This window comes from Mustelus asterias, chromosome 8, assembly GCF_964213995.1.
Source record: "Mustelus asterias chromosome 8, sMusAst1.hap1.1, whole genome shotgun sequence".
Taxonomy (NCBI): domain Eukaryota; kingdom Metazoa; phylum Chordata; class Chondrichthyes; order Carcharhiniformes; family Triakidae; genus Mustelus; species Mustelus asterias.
This window is the reverse complement of record NC_135808.1, coordinates 112,697,998-112,712,663: the sequence shown is the minus strand read 5'-3', so window position 1 is coordinate 112,712,663 and position 14,666 is coordinate 112,697,998. Positions and strand designations below refer to the sequence as shown.

General features: G+C 41.1%; 1 protein-coding gene across 2 annotated transcripts in view; it reads left to right on the top strand.

The window, feature by feature from the left end:
* The window catches only part of LOC144497459 (receptor-type tyrosine-protein phosphatase F-like), a 469,757-nt gene that overhangs the window by 197,364 nt on the left and 257,727 nt on the right, over nucleotides 1-14,666 (top strand). The window lies entirely within an intron of this gene.

The window sequence follows — 14,666 nt, the reverse complement described above, 5'->3', positions numbered from 1 at the left end:
GAATGTTAGAGTACAGGTAGGTATTGTAAATTGTTTTATCTTTCTGACCTTGTATGGTAAAGTTTATTTTTGTTTGTCCAAAACCTGTGAAATCTAGTGGCTTTATTTTCTTAGCAAACTTGGTCTACATCAAACAAAATATTACTGGTCCTGAACCAGATTGTACCAAAAATTGTGGCTCTGGTCCACGATCATAACAGAAGGATGTACTATGTTGAGCCCATCCCAATGTTGGTCATTTCAACCTATTGCGTTAGAACCTATCATGGTAAATTAATTTGCCTCAAGTAGCCAGCTTGGATTTTTCCCCCTCTCTATGGAACAGAACCTATAATTTCCCTAAAAACATTAGATGTGATAAAATCCAGCTGTTGCCTTTGAAGGCACTCATTTGGCCAGCTGTGTTATTTACTCAAATGGACCAACTTCTCAACTGCAGAGCAGCTTGCCTTTGTTATGCTAATCTATAGCACTCAGAATAATCAGATTGTAGATAGTGCTATCTTTATAGGATCCAAATTCCCTCAGAGACTCTGATCACTTGGATTTGTCGCCATTATCCTTTTCTGTTCGGGTACATGTCCTCGAACCCATTAGAAGTAATTGGTCGTGAGGACCAGCTGATCAGAAGCTTTTACATTTTAGATATATTGCTGCACTTTGTTATCCTCCAGACACATTTCCTGCGTTACCATGTTTTTGAAACTGACATATGCCACCTTTGTATTTGTGCAAGTGGTTACATGGATACCTAGCTCCAACATAGGTCAATTGTAGCTGGTGGCAATCCTAAAATAAAGTTGCTCCTACATCCACGCCAATTTAAAATATCAAGAGATGTTCTGGCTGCCAGCATTAGTGTTGCATGCTACAAAATCTTTGTGATTCAGAAGAGGAAGCTATTAATGGTATTTTAATTGTATTATTAAAATTAAGGATATGCAGTTTGAAGCAAGGTTGATTAAATAAAGAGAGACTTTTGAGCCACTGGGTCTTGGATAGGGAAGAGATAGATATTTATGATGTTGCATTCTGTAACATCTAGTTTCCTACTTCATCACCTGACTTTAGAATGAAGTAACACTGCCAAACCCACCACCCTGCCATCACCCAGCATAAGGACAGAAGTAGAGTGCTTGGATTGCAGTCAGGATGTGGAATCCTGGCTGCTTCCCCTCCCCCTTACCCCCTTGCCATTTATTACTCCTGTGGGTTTCTCTGTTTTATCTTTCTTCTCTTAGCCTAATTTATATAGTGCCTATCATGTCCCGAGGATCCCTGAATAACATTTGGAATGTAATCATTGGTGTAATCAAACAGTAATGAGGTAATGACTTGGATAGTTTTTTTAATTCTGTTGGTTTAGAGATAGATGTTGGTCCGGATACAAGATTAATTCACCTGCCTTCTTACAAATAGTGCCGAGTCTTCACATTTGTATCGATCACTCACTGAATAAAGCTGCCGTTACAGGCATGTGCCTGGAAAGAGGAAGGATAGGAAAGGTAGGATTCGGGAGCCGTGGATAACCAGTGAAATTGTGGGTCTAATCAAAAAGAAAAAAGAGGCATACGTGAGGTCCAAGCAGCTAAAAACAGAAGGAGCACTGGAGGAATGCAGAGAAAGTAGAAAATAACTCAAACAGGGAGTTAGAAGGGCAAAAAGGGGTCACAAAATGTCCTTGGCAGACAGGATTAAGGAGAATCCTGAGGCATTTTATACATACGTTAGGAACAAGAGGGTTGTTAGGGAAAGAATCGAACCTCTCGGGGACAAAGGAGGGGAATTATGCTCAGAACCAAAGGAGGTAGGAGAGATCCTAAACGAATACTTTGCATCAGTATTCACAAAGGAGAGGGACATGTTGACAGGTAGTGTCTCCGAGAGATGTGTTGACCCGTTAGAAAAAAACTCAATTACAAGGGAGGAAGTGTTAGGTTTTTTAGGAAACATTAAGACAGACAAATCCCCAGGGCCAGATGGCATCTATCCTAGACTCCTCAGGGAGGCAAGAGATGAAATTGCTGGGCCTCTAACAGAAATCTTTGACTCTTCACTGGACACAGGTGAGGTCCCAGAGGATTGGAGGATAGCAAATGTGGTCCCGTTATTTAAGAAGGGTAGCAAGGATAACCCAGGTAATTATAGGCCGGTGAGCTTGACGTCCGTGGTAGAGAAATTGTTGGAGAAGATTCTTAGAGATAGGATATATGCGCATTTAGAACTGAATAATCTCATTAGCGATAGACAGCATGGTTTTGTATGAGGGAGGTCATGCCTCACAAATTTGGTTGAGTTTTTTGAGGAGGTGACTAAAACGATTGACGAGGGAAGGGCCGTGGATGTCGTCTATATGGATTTTAGTAAAGCGTTTGACAAGGTCCCTCATGGCAGGCTGGTGCAAAAGGTTAAATCTCACGGGATAAAAAGTGAGCTAGCTAGATGGGTGGAGAACTGGCTTAGCCACAGAAGACAGAGGGTAACAGTGTGGGAGTCTTTTTCCGGTTGGAGGTCTGTGACTAGTGGTGTTCCGCGGGGCTCTGTACTGGGACCTCTGCTGTTTGTGATATATATAAATGATTTGGAGGAAGATGTAGCTGGTGTGACCAGTAAGTTTGCGGATGACACGAAGATTGCTGGAGTTGCGGATAGTGATGAACATTGTCAGAGAATACAGCAGGATATAGATAGGCTGGAACATTGGGCGGAGAAATGGCAGATGGAATTTAATCCAGATAAATGCGAAGTGATGCATTTCGGTAGATCTAATGTAAGGGGGAGCTATACAATAAATGGCAGAACCATCAGGAGTATAGACACACAGAGGGACCTGGGTGTACAAGTCCACAAATCCTTAAAGGTGGCAGCACAGGTGGAGAGGGTGGTCAAGAAGGCATATGGCATGCTTGCCTTTATTGGATGGGGCATAGAATATAAAAGTTGGCATATGATGTTGCAGCGGTATAGAACGTTGGTTAGGCCACATTTGGAATACAGCATCCAGTTCTGGTCGCCACACTACCAGAAGGACGTGGAGGCTTTGGAGAGAGTGCAGAAAAGGTTTACCAGGATGTTGTCTGGTATGGAGGGTCTTAGCTATGAGGAGAGATTGGATAAACTGGGGTTGTTCTCCCTGGAAGGACGGAGGATGAGGGGCAACCTAATAGAGGTGTATAAAATTAAGAAAGGCATAGATAGGGTGTACAGTGGGAAGCTTTTTCCCAGGTCGGAGGTGACGAACACAAGGGGTCACAGGTTCAAGGTGAGGGGGGCAAGGTTCAACACAGATGTCGGGGGACATATTTTACACAGAGGGTGGTGGGGGCCTGGAATGCACTGCCAAACAAGGTGATTGAGGCAGACACACTGGGAACATTTAAGACTTATCTAGATAGCCACATGAACAGACTGGGAATAGAGGGATACAAACGAATGGTCTAGTTGGGCACATGAGCGGCGCAGGCTTGGAGGGCCGAAGGGCCTGTTCCTGTGCTGTATTGTTCTTTGTTCTTTGTACAGGGGCTGCTTAAGATAATTTTGAGGATGTAGCTTTGATCAAGAACAATTTTTTTCATCTTTGCATATATCCAAGAGGGTTATTGAGCAGAACACTAGCTTGTTTGATGTATATGCTGCAGTGTTCAAATTTGTCCATGGCAAGTATGAGTTTTCACCTTGTCGAGTGCAAATTCAAGCCAATGGAAAGAAAATTGCAAGCAGCTCTTGCAATTGCAATTTTGACAGTCCTCACCTACAGCATGCCAGGTACCTTGCTGTGACCAAGGTCTTGGAATATGTTTTACACTAAAGATTTACCCAAGGTTTATTTGTCTCAAGTGCATGCTGAATTTCTCACCACCACCACCACAACGCCCCCCCCCCCCTCACCTCCATTTTTATCATCAAAGGACTTTACTGTTCTTATGTAAATGGGATGAAAAGAATTTCTCAATCAATTAGTTTTATCATTATAGGCATGACCTAATTTAGTTTCTGACAACTGTATAAACAGTAATAGTACAGGTTGTTTCACCTATAAAATATGAGTTAAACTATGTTGCATAAAATGTAGTCATTACATCAGCAATGCCTTTTTATGGCCAGGCTTGTTGTTTATTAAAAGCTTGTTCTTGGTTATGATTTCTTGCATTATTTGCTTAATTGTTACTGCAGTTTCAATGAATCTCTTACATGCAGCCAAGAAACGATGCTATTTATGGGAATTAATTCTTCAGTTGAATATTTAATTAATTGATTGCAATGTTTAGCATTGCAGTCATTCCACAAGCAAAAAGCGAAGAAGTCTAGTTTGATAGTCTTTGGAAAGATGAGTAAAGACATGCTATAATGGGTAAATTTGTCATTTGCCACTTCCTATCCTGTGCCACTTCATACATGTTCCAGTTTTAAGTGCCCTATAGCACTGCTGCCTCACAGCGCCAGGGACCTTGGTTTAATTCTGGCCATGGGTGACTGTCTGTGTGGAGTTTTCACATTCTCCCAGCGTCGGCTTGGGTTTCCTCTGGGTGCTCCGGTTCCCTCCCAGTCCAAAGATGTGCAGGTTAGGTGGATTAGCCATGCTACCTGCCACTTAGTTGCCCAGGATGTGTAGGTTTGGCCATAGTGAATGCGTGGGGTTACAGGGATAAAGTGGGGGAGAGGGCCTGGGTAAGTTACTCTGTAAGAAGTCTCACAACATCAGGTTAAAGTCCAACAGGTTTATTTGGCAGCACAAGTTTTCGGAATCTCGCTCCTTCTTCAGGTGAGTGAGGAGTTGTGTTCACAAACAGGGCACATACAGACACAAACTCAATTTACAAGATAATGATTGGAATGCGAGTCTTTACAGGTAATCAAGTCTTAAAGGTACAGACAATGTGAGTGGAGAGAGGGCCAAGCACAGGTTAAAATGTGCACAGATAGTGTGACATGAACCCAAGATCCCAGTTGAGACCGTCCTCATGTGTGTGGAACTTGGCTATCAGTTTCTGCTCAGCGATTCTGCGTTGTGTGTCGTGATGGCTGCCTTAGAACGCTTATCCGAAGATCAGAGACTGAATGCCGTGACTGCTGAAGTGTTCCCCGACTGGAAGGGAACACACTCCCGCCTGGTGATTGTCGAGCGGTGTTCATTCATCCGTTGTCGTAGCGTCTGCATGGTCTCCCCAATGTACCATGCCTCTGCATGGTCTCCCCAATGTACCAAGCCGGCCTTCACAACACACAACAACGCAGAATCGCTGAGCAGAAACTGATAGCCAAGTTCCACACACATGAGGACGGCCTCAACCGGGATCCTGGTTGTCTCTCGATCTATAGCCCCCACGACTTACCTGGGCTTGCAAAATCTCACGAACTGTCCTGGCTGGAGACAATACACACCTTTTTAACCTGTGCTTGGCCCTTTCTCCATTTACATTGTCTGTACTTTTAAGACTTGATTACCTGTAAAGACTCGCACTCCAACCATTATCTTGTAAATTGAGTTTGTGTCTGTATAAGCCCGGTTTGTGAACAGAACTCCCATTCACCTGATGAAGGAGCGAGATTCCGAAAGCTTGTGCTGCTAAATAAACCTGTTGAACTTTAACCTGGTGTTGTGAGACTTCTTAGTGTGCTTACTCCAGTCCAACGCCGGCATCTCCACATCATAAGATACTCTGTCAGAGAGTTGGTGCAGACTTGATGGGCTGAAAGGCCTCCTTCCTGTACTGTAGGAATTCTGTGATAATCTACAATTTGGTTAGGAATTTTGTGCCACATTCCTTTTCATTCTTTGATTTCCTTTTAATTTGCATCATTTGTAAAGGGAACAAACAGTTTTGAATAAACTGAAGGTCGATAAGTCCCCTGGGCCTGATGAAATATATCCTAGGATTCTTTGGGAGGCAAGGGATGAGATTGCAGAGCCTTTGGCTTTGATCCTCGGGTCCTCACTGTCCACGGGGATGGTGCCAGAGGACTGGAGAATGGCGAATGTTGTTCCTCTGTTTAAGAAAGGGAATAGAAATGACCCTGGTAATTATAGACCGGTTAGTCTTACTTCGGTGGTTGGTAAATTGATGGAAAAGGTCCTTAGGGATGGGATTTACGACCATTTAGAAAGATGCGGATTAATCCGGGATAGTCAGCACGGATTCGTGAAGGGCAAGTCGTGCCTCACAAATTTGATTGAATTTTTTGAGGAGGTAACTAAGTGTGTTGATGAAGGTAGGGCAGTTGATGTCATATACATGGATTTTAGTAAGGCGTTTGATAAGGTCCCCCATGGTCGGCTTATGATGAAAGTGAGGAGGTGTGGGATAGAGGGAAAGTTGGCCGATTGGATAGGTAACTGGCTGTCTGATCGAAGACAGAGGGTGGTGGTGGATGGAAAATTTTCGGATTGGAGGCAGGTTGCTAGCGGAGTGCCACAGGGATCAGTGCTTGGTCCTCTGCTCTTTGTGATTTTTATTAATGACTTAGAGGAGGGGGCTGAAGGGTGGATCAGTAAATTTGCTGATGACACCAAGATTGGTGGAGAAGTGGATGAGGTGGAGGGCTGTTGTAGGCTGCAAAGAGACATAGATAGGATGCAAAGCTGGGCTGAAAAATGGCAAATGGAGTTTAACCCTGATAAATGTGAGGTGATTCATTTTGGTAGGACAAATTTAAATGTGGATTACAGGGTCAAAGGTAGGGTTCTGAAGACTGTGGAGGAACAGAGAGATCTTGGGGTCCATATCCACAGATCTCTAAAGGTTGCCACTCAAGTGGATAGAGCTGTGAAGAAGGCCTATAGTGTGTTAGCTTTTATTAATAGGGGGTTGGAGTTTAAGAGCCGTGGGGTTATGCTGCAACTGTACAGGACCTTGGTGAGACCACATTTGGAATATTGTGTGCAGTTCTGGTCACCTCACTATAAGAAGGATGTGGAAGTGCTGGAAAGAGTGCAGAGGAGATTTACCAGGATGCTGCCTGGTTTGGAGGGTAGGTCTTATGAGGAAAGGTTGAGGGAGCTAGGGCGGTTCTCTCTGGAGCGGAGGAGGCTGAGGGGAGACTTAATAGAGGTCTATAAAATGATGAAGGGGATAGATAGAGTGAACGTTCAAAGACTATTTCCTTGGGTGGATGGAGCTATTACAAGGGGGCATAACTATAGGGTTCATGGTGGGAGATATAGGAAGGATATCAGAGGTAGGTTCTTTACGCAGAGAGTGGTTGGGGTGTGGAATGGACTGCCTGCAGTGATAGTGGAGTCAGACACTTTAGGAACATTTAAGTGGTTATTGGATAGGCACATGGAGCACACCAGGATGATAGGGAGTGGGATAGCTTGATCTTGGTTTCAGATAAAGCTCGGCACAACATCGTGGGCCGAAGGGCCTGTTCTGTGCTGTACTGTTCTAAACAAACCTTTGCGATGTTGGAAATGACATTATTCTTTGAATGCCTAGTTGAATATGCTTTTCTGTATATCCTTGATCTGACACATTTGAGCTGGGTGTTGCACAAGACCCAGAAATAGCAAACATCCTTCCTTAGAAGTTGCTGTTACTCATCTATCAGCTTAGGAACCTGCGTGCTCCACTAGAACAAATAAGCTCAGTCTGTGGGTAATTCAGTTGCTTTTGTATTCAGAAAACTAAAAATTTGAAACGATCAACAAAAGGAATGTAAAGTGGGAACAGAGTGCAAAAATGATTTGAATTAAGAGCAAAAATTGCATTTAGTGTCCCTGGTATATATTTACTCAAGGTGGTTAAGTGTACAGCATTTTGCATTTTATCCATGTTATCAAGATCCATGCCCATTTGTCAAAGGCCTAAACAACAGATGGACTCTTGTGTATGTGAAGTGTTTATTGGTTATCTGCTTTATTGCTGATGCTACATTTGAAGTTGAACTGAAAGTGGTGTTAAAGCCTAGAGACGAGGCCTGATGATGGTTAGTCACATAAAGGTGATTCTGTAAGAGACTTCCCATGTGTGTGCACTCGCCTTCAGCTGTTGTGGTGTATGATGTCCACAGTGTTTTTCCTCTCAAATGCCTGTCATATAAGATTATGAAGGAAATAGATAAAATAGAAGCAGAGAAGTTGTTTCCACTGGCGGGTGAAACTAGAATTAGGGGGCATAGCCTCAAAATAAGGGGAAGCAGATTTAGGACTGAGTTGAGGAGGAACTTCTTCACACAAAGGGTTGTGAACCTGTGGAATTCCCTGCCCAGTGAAGCAGTTGAGGCTACCTCATTGAATGTTTTTAAGGCAAGGATAGATACATTTTTGAACAGTAAAGGAATTAAGGGTTATGGTGAGCGGGCGGGTAAGTGGAGCTGAGTCCATGAAAATATCAACCATGATCTTATTGAATGGCGGAGCAGGCTCGAGGGGCCAGATGGCCTGCACCTGCTCCTAGTTCTTATGCCTATGATCATGACCGTTTACTCGTACAAGGCATTCATTATTCATGGAGATAGTACTGTCAGTGCTTTGAAACAGGGATGTATCTTGCAACAGTGATTATATTTGAAAGGGCTTGCACTCTTCCTCAATTTTACTCTTTAGCTGGTAGGAGTTACCCTTGATTAATTTCCTTTTCCCTCTCTTTTCTCCAATTTCCCAGAGTAAAGGTAGGCTCTTTTTGAATATAGAATCATTATAGGTAACAAACAGTTCCAAAAAGTGAAATCTGGAACTGATCCAAAAATAAAGGAGCAAAAAATCAATTTTACTTAGAATGCTGCCACCACCTTTCACTCGAGCTCCACTTGTTGCAATTATGCTTGTGTCACCTGATAGATGGGACCACTCTTTCAGGCTCCAAATCACCATGATGCCTGCAAAACCTAAGAGCATCAATGTGCATGCATGAAACCCTGACCATATGTATCATTTAGTGAATGAGGTATTGTGCTATCTGAATGTGGCATTATTGATCTAGTGCTTCATCTGAACTTGGTTTGAAGTACTTTTCACAGTACAAGAGAAATTTATAATGATGTGAATGTATATGTATGTATTAATGGATCGCCTTGCCATTGCCAGTGGTGAAAATTGAGCAAGAGAAATGCTGTTTCTGATCAAGTTTATTGTAAATATATTTTTAAAATCCAGATATGATTTATCTCCTTTATACCTATTTTCAAGTATGATATTTATTGGCTTTCTTGATGGTTTCGCAATTTTCATTTTTCTTGTTTGGTTTACTTTCTTTGCCTTTTTATTGTTCAGTTTGAAAAAAAATGCTTTAAACATAATAACTACTAAGCGCAGACAGAAGTTACGATTGAATTGGAAAATGCTTTGGGATGCAGAACTCAACAGCTGGAACCGATGCTAAGAGGGAGGGAGGAAAAGAGATGGCAATCAATATTTTAGTGTTTTATCATAATATATATGTATGCATGTGTGTGTACCTTTGAGAAGAAAAAAAAGTTGTGGAACCAAATTTGGGTGGGGAAAATTTATTTAAAGTTTTGCTGGAGGCTTTACAAGTTTGTGCTTGCAACTTTTTTGCTTTGTAATTGCAATTTGAGTTAAACAAAGCAGTTTTATCCACATAAAAGAGAGCTTTGGTATTTATTGAATTTATTTCCTATTAATCTTGATGTCCCAACGATCAACCTTTCCATAGCATAATTTTTCTTAAATTTGTATATTTTGATTTTCTTTTCTAATTTTCAAAGTGTAGAAGTATAGTTCGATCTGGGCGATGGAACAGATTTTTGCTCTGGGCACTCAGCTTCAGCATTAAACATTCTGGAATCAGTGATCTGACAAAGGGTTGAGCATGATGTGGTTCATCTGTTAATCTCTACAGATGCAGATAGGCTTTCTGTAAATTTTTTATAATTTGGTCTTGTCACTGAAATCAAATATCACCATAGAACAATATCCCTGTTACCTTGTATCAGTTTAATAGTGCACTGCATGAATATGATTCTTTACACTTCCCACTGATTGCAATTTGTCCAAAACTATGGAGCAGCATTCCCCTATTTCAATACAGAATTATTGTGTTCTAGAACCATCTTTGTTGTCTTGCGCTGCAATACGATGTGACCTTCCAATACACAAAATGAAAAGTTATTTCTACATGTGTTATTGTGTCAGACATAAAACTTATTGTGAACTTGTATCTTGTTATCTACTGTCCTGATTAGATGTTCATGGCTTTTCACAAACACTGCTTATAGTTTTCACAATTAATGTCAGTTATGTTTTGGGAAATGACAGTTCTAATGCTGCATTTGGAGATATTTTTGTGTGTATTGCTGTGATTCACCTGTTTCAAAGTCTCTTAAATGTTGTTAATTAGGTAGTGGGGTTAGGGGAAGAATGAATGATGACTCTCATCGGTATTTTTTCCTGTTTACCTGCACTTTAAAGCTCACCAACTGACTGTTAAATCTGACTTTACACAAAATTAAAAATGTCCACTTTTAATCCATTACCCTCAAATTTTCAGACCACCTTCATTTGATACAGTTCTGTTTAAATTACAGAACATAGTTAAGATAGCAGTTCATGTGCAAGCCTTGTAAGTAGACCTGTTGGCTGAATACATGCACTTTTATCTCACTTTGTCTTTTTTCCTCCATGCCAGCATTACTCTCCTGTTGGTGCCTGACTCGTTTCTGAGATAATTTGTCTCTTCAGTGAGGGAATAAAAAGCTCCTTATGACAATCCATCTTCTCAATACACTTCAATTAAATAATTGTTCGTATTGTACCTTTTCATACAATGGGCAGGGTTTTCCAGCTGTGTTTGTCCCAAGACCGGAAAATCCCAAACCATTAAGAAAGCCAATGAAGAATAAATATCACACTTGAAAATAGGTATAAAGGAGATAAATCGTATCTGGATTTAAAAATATATATTTACAATAAACTTGATCAGAAACAGCATTTCTCTTGCTCAATTTTCACCATGGGCAATGGCAAGGCGATCCATTAATACATACATATATATTCAAATCGTTATAAATTTCTCTTGTACTGTGAAAAGTACTTCAAACCATGTTCAGATGAAGCACTAGATCAATAATGCCACATTCAGATAGCACAATACCTCATTCACTAAATGATGCATATGGTCAGGGTTTCATGCATGCACATTGATGGACCTTTGCATGGCCCATGTCCCACCTGCTATGATTCCCATGGCGGGCGGGACGGGAAAATTTGCCGATGTGTTATCCCTCAGAAGTTTGCTTTCCATTTCTGAGAAACTTTTATTCATTCTGGTATTGTTCATTTTAAAGCTGAAACAACTTTATAATTACTGGACTTCAAATGTACCCTTTTGCTTGACTTACTATTCCCTTGTTAGTTGGGAGCAGATGCACCCTGATGGAAGTACTTCAATAAACTCCAACATGCATACAGATGGTTTTCACTGTAATTCCCTGACTGTGTCAGGAAGTTAGAAAATCTGTGCAAGATGCCTGCATTTGCAAAGAAGGAGCTGCAAGACCAATAGCAAACTACTGCACATGTAGCAATATTCCCTGTTCTGATGTGCATTCAAATTATGCTGATTTTTTTTTTCCCCCAGTAAATGTTCAGGATAGTGATCTCCATCATTTCTTCTGGATCATTTAAAAAAATTGATTTGATTCCTGGTCTCCATAGGAAGTCAAAAATTAATTAAACTTCAAATCTTGTGCAGGTCAATCAAAATTGCTGTTTGACCCTGAGGATGCTGCATTCAGCCTCGGTGTCTTTAGGCTGAAGTGGACAGATGTCAGCCAGATTTTCTGATCCTCATTGCTATTTCAAGTTGTAAATGGATTTGTAGACATTAGGTGAGGGCAGAGCGATTGACCTTGGATGACTGTTGAGTTAAATAACCATTGAAGTTTACTGTCACTTCTCATGGAATATAGATTCTACACAAGAGATGTACAATATAGAAACCAAAATATAATGATGAGCCTTTATGAAACTTGAATACATTTGTGTATTGTGTTCAGCATTGGGACCTTTTTATTCATTAATGAGATGTGGGCTTCACTGATTTAGGTCAGTATTTATTATCCATCCCTAATTTCCCTTGAAAAGGTGGTGGTGAGCTGCCTTTCTTGGACTGTTGCAGTCCATGTGATTTAGGTATACCCACAGTGTACAGAACATCATTGAGAATATAAGAGTAAAATACAGTAGCTGGTATAAGAAAATACAAATATACAGTATTGGGGCTTTTGCATCAGAACAACATGGATTCTGCAGCCATATGATAAGGCAGTATCAATAAAAGCATAAATAAAATCAGAATGCTGGAAATCTCAGCAAATCAGGTTACATTTGTGGGGAGAAGGAAAGAAGAATATTTCCACTTGGAATAGTGGTGGGATCAAGAATGAGGAGTTATTGATACAAATGCGAATACAAGAGATTTCAAATTGTGAATAATACATTTTTCTTTGTGGAGATTTGAGAGACTGTGCTGTGGAATTTACTTCTATGATTAGTGGTTGAGACAGTAACATTTCAGATTACAAACAGACTAAAACATTGAACAAGAAAGGCCTGCGAGTCCATGGTCCCATTCAGTTGTGATGCCCTGTGCATCATGATTCAGAGTCTGATTTAATTGGATAAATGAAAAGGGGATAATGGGGAATGGATTGGTTAAGATTATTAGCACTAATTACTCACATGGAGGGTCAAAGGGTTACATAGGCTGGTTGAGCTGAATGGCTTCTTTTAGTGTTGTAACTTTTATATATTTCGATCTACATGTAAACTGAATTTTTGAGTGAGATACCAGAGAACAAAGAACAAAGAAAATTACAGCACAGGAACAGGCCCTTCGGCCCTCCAAGCCTGGACCGACCATGCTGTCCGACTGAACTAAAGCCCCCTACCCTTCCGGGGACCATATCCCTCTATTGCCATCCTATTCATATAATTGTCAAGAGTCACTATCGTATCCGCTGTTATCCATGAAGCTGGTGTGAACCGCCATCTTTAAAAATAGCATTTTTTGTGCTTTTCATGACTTTCAGATATTCCAAAGCATTGCACAGCCAATGAAGCACTTTTGAAAAGTAATTACTTGTAATATAGGGAAGCATAGCAACAATTGTTTTAGAGCAAAGTCCCATCAACAAATTAATGATATTGTTTGAGGCCTAAAAATGTCTTAATTTGGTGTATTTCCCTTTGCTTCTTGGATCCTGGGATATTGTGAGATCTTCTGAGAGAATAGACAGGACTTCGATTTAAACATCTCATCTGAAAGGCAGCATCCCTAAAATGTAGTAATTCCTCACTATTGCAGAGAATTTTTATCTTAGTAGGAGAACCAGGCAGGGAAGTAAAGGAGCTTGTCATATTTTCTTAGCATTGGGGTATAGTGAAGCCATGTCTCCTGTAATCTCAACTATATCAGACCTGTTTACATCTATTTGAGCAGTTAATTTATCCACTTCATTGCGAATGCTCTGCACATTAAGACGCAAAGCCTTCAGGCTTGTCTTTTTAACATTGAGTCTTGTTCCCATTAATTTTCACTGTGATCCTGTTTAATTGTAGACCTTGATTTCTCTGCTTGTCACTTTTCATATTTCCCTTTGTCTTTTCTTCTTATACTTGATTCTCTCCCTCCTCTGACACCTTGCATAGCTTCCCATCCCCTGCCATTTTAGTCTTAAACCGTTCCCAACCACTGTTGCAAATACTACCCCCTCGGACATCAGTCCTGGTCCTACCCAGGTGCAATCCATCCAGTCGGTACTGGTCCCATCTACCACAGAACCTGTCCCAGGAATCTTAAACCCTTTCCCTCATACCATCACTTCAGCCGTATATTCATCTGATAGTTCCTGTTATTTTTGCTCTCTCTAGCATGTGGCATCAGGATTCAACTGTTGAAGGGAATGGAGTCGCAGTGAGAAGGTTGTGGGTGGGCTGGGGGAGGGAAGAGGAGGGTTGGCAGCAAGGGCAAGAGGTGGATTTCAGCCCCCCCCCTCCCCCTCCCCCTTTTCTGATGTCAGGTCCCTTGATCAGGCACTGGGTGCCTTTGACAAGGAATGTCCCCAGGGAACCTGCAATCAAACATGCTAGGATTTGTTTCACATGCTCCCTGCATGTCAATCCCCCTGCCCACCATTGGTGGGTTGAGGCTTTTAAGTGGACATCAATTGACCACATAAGGCCCTCAATTGGGGCAGGACTGCTATCTGCTCACCTTCCTGCCATGAACTTAATAGAGGTAATGAGATCCCCATCAACAACCTTCCTGCCCTATACCCATCAAAGTTGTCATGCGAGGGCACAAGATTCTGCCCTTTATATCCATCAATGAATAGAATTGAAAGCAGGTTTAAGAAAGTGGACGTTCAAAGTGTTTGTGTGATTGGTAAATGTTTGGGTTTTAGTTCTTTGGGATTTGAAAATCTTAAAGCATTGTGTTTTCACCATGAGTTTTGACTATCTTTTTATAAACCTAAATTTTTGCAATTCAGAACCAATGTTAATAAAAGCCAGGGAAGTAACCGTGTTTGGCTGGATACATTTGATCCATAAAACAAATTGGTCCATATGCATCATTCAGTCCCAGGACCTTTGTACAATCTGAATTTATGTATCCTTCAATATCTTAGTATTTGTTTTAATAAGGTTTATTCTACCTGAATGTTCTGATTCTGCATGAACCAGCTGTGTTTGGGTTTGCAAGTGT